Here is a 6,725-nt window from a genome sequence, read left to right on the forward strand (position 1 = left end):
ACGTTACTTTAAAAAAGTAATTAGTTATAGTTACTCACTACTTGTTCAAAAAAGTAACTGCGTTAGTAACTGAATTACTCTATAATAAAAGTAACTCATTACCCAGGAAAGTAACTATTTGCATTACTGTTAAAAAAAAAAAAGTTGCTATATGTCAAATAATTCAGATTTTTTTAGATGCGTGTGTCGTTGTGAGGTGCTTCATTAAATTTGAGTTGCTTACAACGGATGTCGACAAATTCTTCACTCCTGGATATAATGAACACTTCACATACACGTTCTTAACTTTGACCACAATTAATTTAAAGTAGTGTTTGTATCGCCACCTTAAAAATGACAACTTTTCATCCGACTGCTCCACGCTCACCATCTCTGCTGCCAGCTCACGCGTGTGTCGCCTTAGCCAATCACAATCGCTAACCTTGTTTTTAACCCACATCCTCACAACAGCTGTGTAAGAAGCCAGGGATGCTTTCGGATAACAGTTTATTCAATCAATACATGTAACGCACCGCATTTAACGTTCAGTAACAATAACGGAGTTGTAACGGCGTAAAAAGTATTTAGTTAGATTACCCCGTCACTGAAAAACAAACACTTTACCTAACGCTGTTATTTTAAACGCCGTTATTCCAAACACTGTTTATTTGCGGGTGCAAAATGTGGGTGCGAGTTCCCTGGTTTAATTCTATGGGACATGTGCATGATAAATGTCTAATTTGTTTTGGGTTTTTTTACTCACTTTTATATTTTTTGTTTGGTGCATTTTTCTGTAATTTATGATTTTTGGAGTCATTGTGTGTCTTTCTGTTGTGTTTTTGTGCATTTTTTGTATAATTATTGTTTTTGTTGCCATTGTAGTGTGATTCTGGAGTCATTTTGTGTACTTTTTGTGTAAATATTTAGTTTTGTGTATATTTTGTATAAATATTTAGTTTTGTGTATTTTGAGCCATTTTCATATTTTTGTTGTAATTTTCTGTAATGTATGTTTTTTGGAGTCGTGTATTTTTTATCTTTCAGTTGTCTTTTTGTGCATTTTTTGTATAATTGTTTTTGGTTGCCATTGTAGTGTGATTCTGGAGTTATTTTGTGTACTTTTTGTATAAATATTGTTTAGTTGTTTTATTTTACTCATTTAGTATATTTTTATCATATATAAATACTGTGTGTGTGTGTTTCCGTGAAACAAACTGCGACACAGTGACGTCATATGACCCGGACACACACACACACCTTTTTTGCTTTTATAGAAGATAGATAAATAGATGTACATAGGATGTTTTACGTATAAAATCTGAAATGAAACTCGTTTGATGCTTTTATATGAAGTGAAAGCTTATGGAAAAGCAGTTTATAAATTAATCTAACTCTTGCCCCCCCCCCCTTTTTTTTTTTTACTGACAAAAAGGATACCTCAAGGACTTTACAAGCCCGGTTTATGCTTGATGGTGTCGCAAGGTGCACGCGCCAAAAATTATGTCACCCCGCATGCTGGTGCATGGCCTGGTTGTATTTTGGAAACTTGCGTGGACATCCAAAATTAGCTGAAGTGCATTTCTTCATCTACAGTCCGCATCGGTCTCACAAGCTGGCTGTGTTCTCCATGCAGATGCCTCAGTGCATGTAACGGGCGCACAGACTATGTTCTTTTGCAACAAGCATATAATTCCTACTCTCTCGTCCATGCCTGACTTGCTGCCGCCATCAATGTTGTTTGTTTACTTCATTCCATGGGCTTTTCTTCTTTAGTACATAGCCATACTGCTACTACTTCCTGTAGAATTTTTTCTCTACCGCCCCCTGCCTTGGCTGCAGATATTGCAAGTAATAACACCAATGCGCTCCCATTGGGGAATGGAACACATTTAGGCCTGTGGAGTTGTTGATGTCGCGTAAAGTACAAATACATCAGGGTGGTGCGGTCGGGTGTGGCGGGGCGGTGGGCCTTGTGGGATATTGCTGGGTGCTCGCTTCGCGGGTTCTCTCCGAGCCGTGCGGGGTGTGGGGGTTGACGGCGTTGATGGAGAAGGGTTTCAACAAATGCTTCAGCAGTTCAACCCTGAATATACCCTGCCATCCAGAACCCATTTCACCCACTTGATGGAGAAAAATATGTGACCGCCTTTTTGAAGGTAAGGGCCACACAGGCTCACATTAGTATTTATATACTGTAATAAATGTATAATAGGATATATTTAAAGTAAAAATCACTTCTGTACTGATGTATTTAAAAGTTAAGGAGATCATAAATGCGAATGACAGCTCCCTTGCACTGACTGCTGACATTTGGACCAGCCGTGCAACAGAGGCACACCTTGGAGTATCATGCCATTTCATCACTGAAGATTGACTTTAAACCTTGCCACTATGCCTCTGGAAGAGAGGCATACTGCTGCAAACATCACAACATGGATTAAGGAGCAGGTAGAAAAATGTAACATTTTGCTTGGTAAAATAAAAGCTGTAGTTATTCAGAATCAGAATCAGAATTCCTTTATTAATCCCAGGGAGAAATTGCTTAATGACAGCGGATCCAACATGGTGGCAGCAATGTAAATGCTAAAAGAAAAACATGTTTGGGTCTCTGTCCGCTGCACTGGGCATACGCTTCTGCTCATAGTGAACGGTGCCCTCAAAGAGCTTTAGGTTCATGGATGAGGTTTATGAATGTGTCTCTAAAAGATCCCCATTAGATGACCTCCATCAGTCTGACCCAGAGAGTGAAGAGGAAACACCGGAAGACCAAAAGATCCAAAAGGTGAGAAATGAACTTCAGATGTACTTTATAGAGCCAGTAATATCCAAATAAGACTATCCTCTCATATGGTGGAGGGGTAATGAGGGGCGTGTTCCAACTCTATCAAAGCTGGCAAGATGTCTTCTGTGCATTCATGCAACATCCACCCCATCCGAGCGGAATATCTGTTTCCAGAAGAGAGCCAGCCTCACAGGAGACCATGTTGAGATGCTGACTTTCCTGAGTCTGAATAAACTCTGAATGGCATATAAACTCATGTAGAACACTGCAATACCATGGACTGCGCTACAAAACATTTGTGACAAATTTCCTTTTATTATCTTATTAAGGAATAGTGTTTGTTCCCATTAAGGATTTTTTTTTTCTTGTTAAGGAAAAGTTATTTTCAAATTGTTATGGAAATGTTTTTGTTTTGTTATTAGGGGAAAAAAGTCTTATTGATAAGGAAATGTTATTAAAAGACATTTTTAAGTAACGTTTTACTTAGCGAACATAAACCTTAAACACATCCCAAGCCAAATTTAAAAGATTGTAGCAACACAGAGCAAATAATTGTATGATTCATCATCCGATTAGTCAATTAATTGTTTTAATAATGAATGGCTAGTCGACTATTAAAATAATTGTAAATTGCAGCCCTAATGGCTAGTGAAGGTAATCACCTGTGATTTGTTTGCTTGTAATCGGTGCATGTGTATAAAAGGTCAGCAAGTTTCAGGCCTCCCGACATACTCTTGCATCTTTCATTCAGTGCTGCACTGATGTTTCTAGATTTTGAGTTATACGAAAAGCAAAAGAATTGTCAAAGGATCCGAGGGAAAAGGTAATTGAACTGCATAAAACAGGAAAGAGATATAAAAAGATATCCAAGCATTTGAGAATGTCAATCAGCAGTTTTCAAACTCTCATTAACAAGAGGAAAAATGAGGGATTCTGTTGAAACTAAACCACGGTCAGGTGGACCAACAAACATTTCAGCCACAACTGCCAGGAAAACTGCAAAGGAATGCAAAGGTTAACACACAAATAACTTGAAATACAGAATGCTCCTAGAAAAAAAAGTGGTGTTGCAGTTTCAAGATACACATTAGGGAGGCCCTTGAAGAAAAATGCATGGTCAAGTTGCCAGAATAAAGCCATTACTACGCAAATGCCACAAAGCATCCGGCTTACAAGTGCTTACCGTGGCTTAGGTGGTAGATCGAGGATCGTCTTCTGATCATGAAAGATTAAATCCCAGGCCTATAGGTCGAATACCTGTATATGTCGAAGTGTCATTGGGCAAGACACTGAACCCTAAGTTGCTCCCAATGGTCCACTAGTGCCTTGCATATGGCAGCTCTGTCCTATTGGAGTGTAAATGTGTGTTCATGTGTGATAGACTTTAAAGAAGATAGTTTTTCACCATTTGGCCCTTTTAATTAAAGTTATACCTTTTGGAATCTATAATTTTATTGTTTACCGCTATTTTCTGTATTGGATTTTGGGTAAACCTTTTGTTTTCAGGAGTAGAGCTGTGGGCCAGTCCTTCCCCCTAGTGGTAGCTTCCCCTCACATATTTCAAGTGCTGTGCTGTGCTTCATGGGTGGTCAGGTGTTTTGTATTGTCTCTTTGTGATTTTGGGTCAGTATTTACTAATTTGCTTGAATTACTTTAATATAATTTTGTCCATTATTTTTCTTCACTTTTGCACAACAAAAGGCATTTAGAAAGGCATGCTTGAAAAACATCCATCTTGCCACATTTGGAGAAAAGTCAACAAGGCCTCTGATGAATGGAACACCATTTGTACTGTGAAACATGGAGGTGGATCACTGATGTGTGAGCTACAAAAACACAGGAAACTTGGTCAAAATCAATGGCAAAATGAATGCAGCATGTTATCAGAAAGTACTGGATGAAATGTTGCACTCACCAGCCCTGATGTACTTGGATGTTCCAACATGACAACGGTCCAAAGCACAAGGTCAAGTCGACCTGTCATTGGCTACAGCACAATAATGTGAAGGTTCTGGAGTGGCCATCATATTCTTCTGACTTCAATACATTTCATTGAGCCACTCTGGGGAAATCTCAGTTCATGAAAAACATCCTAAGAATTTATAGTAACTGGAGGCTTTTTGCCAAGAAGAATGGGTAACTGTACCATCTGAGAAAATGAAGAGTCATATCCACAACTACCAGGAAAGACTTCACTGCCATTGACGTTAAAGGTGGCAATACACAGCAATAAGAACTCTCAATTACTCACCTAACAATATGTGACACGAGAAAATGGATTTTAGTATGACTGAATCAATCAAAACACAATAAATGAGCTTAAACAACAAAATTGCATTTGTTATTTTCATCACTGAGTGCTTACATAATATGCAATGTGAATAAAAAATATTATGATTGCATTTTTCACAAGGCACAAACTTGAGTAAGCTATACTCATGCTTTTCTGGATTTTTTGTAAACTTTTTAAAACAAATTAATTTTTGTGTACTAAAATGAAAAAAAGGAGGACATTACAGAACATACTAGTAAAGTAGAAACTGAACATTGCAAAACAGTTACAATATCTGTGGCATGAAATAAATAGAATAACTCAATATAACCAGTGAATTTGTTCATTTGTCAGTCCTGGATTTATTCATTCTGGCTGTTAACCATGTTTCCTTGTTGAGTGTGGATTATGGGTATACGAGAAAGGTTCTGCACGGTTTGGAGTGCAGTACTTAATTAATCACAATTAAAGTGATAAATGCTAGCTCTAACCTACAGTTATATATATATATATGTGTACACAGTATATGTTCCACACATTTGAGAAACCAAGCATAACCACTAAGACCTGCCATTTTTTTGTGGTGGTGTTCCGGTTGTGATATCAGAAAACAAAAGCAGAAGCTCTGAGCTTTTATTTCCTCTCTGACACCAGTTTTATGTGAATACATACGTCATGTGACCCTGCATAACTCAAACATGGTTACCTAGTTTCTTTAAGCAGTAGCTTTTGGGTAGGCTAAGTACTGGGAGTGCATTTTTTTTTTAGACTAATCTAAATCCACACTGGTCCTTCTCGGCTGTACCTATCTGTGTCTTTGTTCCCCAATTCAGCTGTCTGAGGAAGATTTGTCCATCAATACACTATCAGAGAAGGTAGGCTGGATAAGAGTTCTGCTGTTATCTGTCTGCTGTGAGTAAGCTGTCTAGAGCCGTGTTTTTCAACCTTTTTTGAACCAAGGTACATATTTTTATTGAAAGAATCCCAAGGCACACCACCAACTAGAAATCTTAAAAAAAAAAAAAGAAACTTTGTAGCCTTTAGTAATAATATTCTTGAATAGGAATAAAAAAACACAAACTAAAACATTTTTTCCGATAAAAAGTGTGATGAACAATTTGCAGTTATTCTATGTGTTCTTAATAGAAATCAAATGAACAACAAGACAATCTATTATGATTTCTAATATTTTTTATCTTTATCTTATATTCATAAAATATATTTATATTTATTATTATTATTATTATTATTATTATTATTATTATTATTATTTTTTTTTTTTTTTTTTTTTTTTTTTTTTTAGAAAGAAATACATTTATAATAAAGTTATATAATTCAATTTAGTTCTGTATTGTTCAACGTTAAGAGTGTCAGATTTCCAAAGGCTGTTATGGAGAGGTGATGTTAAAGAATGAACCAAACCTAGTTTATTAACATGAACAATGAGAACTGTGTGGCAGTTTTGTGGCGATCTTTTTCATGATTTATTTCAGCCACAAGCTCCTCATTTGTTCCTTCTGAGAGCAGTTCTAAAGCACAGCAAAGTACACATGCGGTGCATATAGCGAGCAAATATCACTGTGTGATTTACCAGATTTTTAAGAATATTTCAAGTTAAGGTTCTTTTTATCATATTCTTCCACAGTGTTACAGTTCTAGACAGTTTAAGCTGCTCTCTGTCATTGTCCAATCA

This window comes from Gouania willdenowi, chromosome 16 (assembly GCF_900634775.1).
Source record: "Gouania willdenowi chromosome 16, fGouWil2.1, whole genome shotgun sequence".
Taxonomy (NCBI): Eukaryota; Metazoa; Chordata; class Actinopteri; order Blenniiformes; family Gobiesocidae; genus Gouania; species Gouania willdenowi.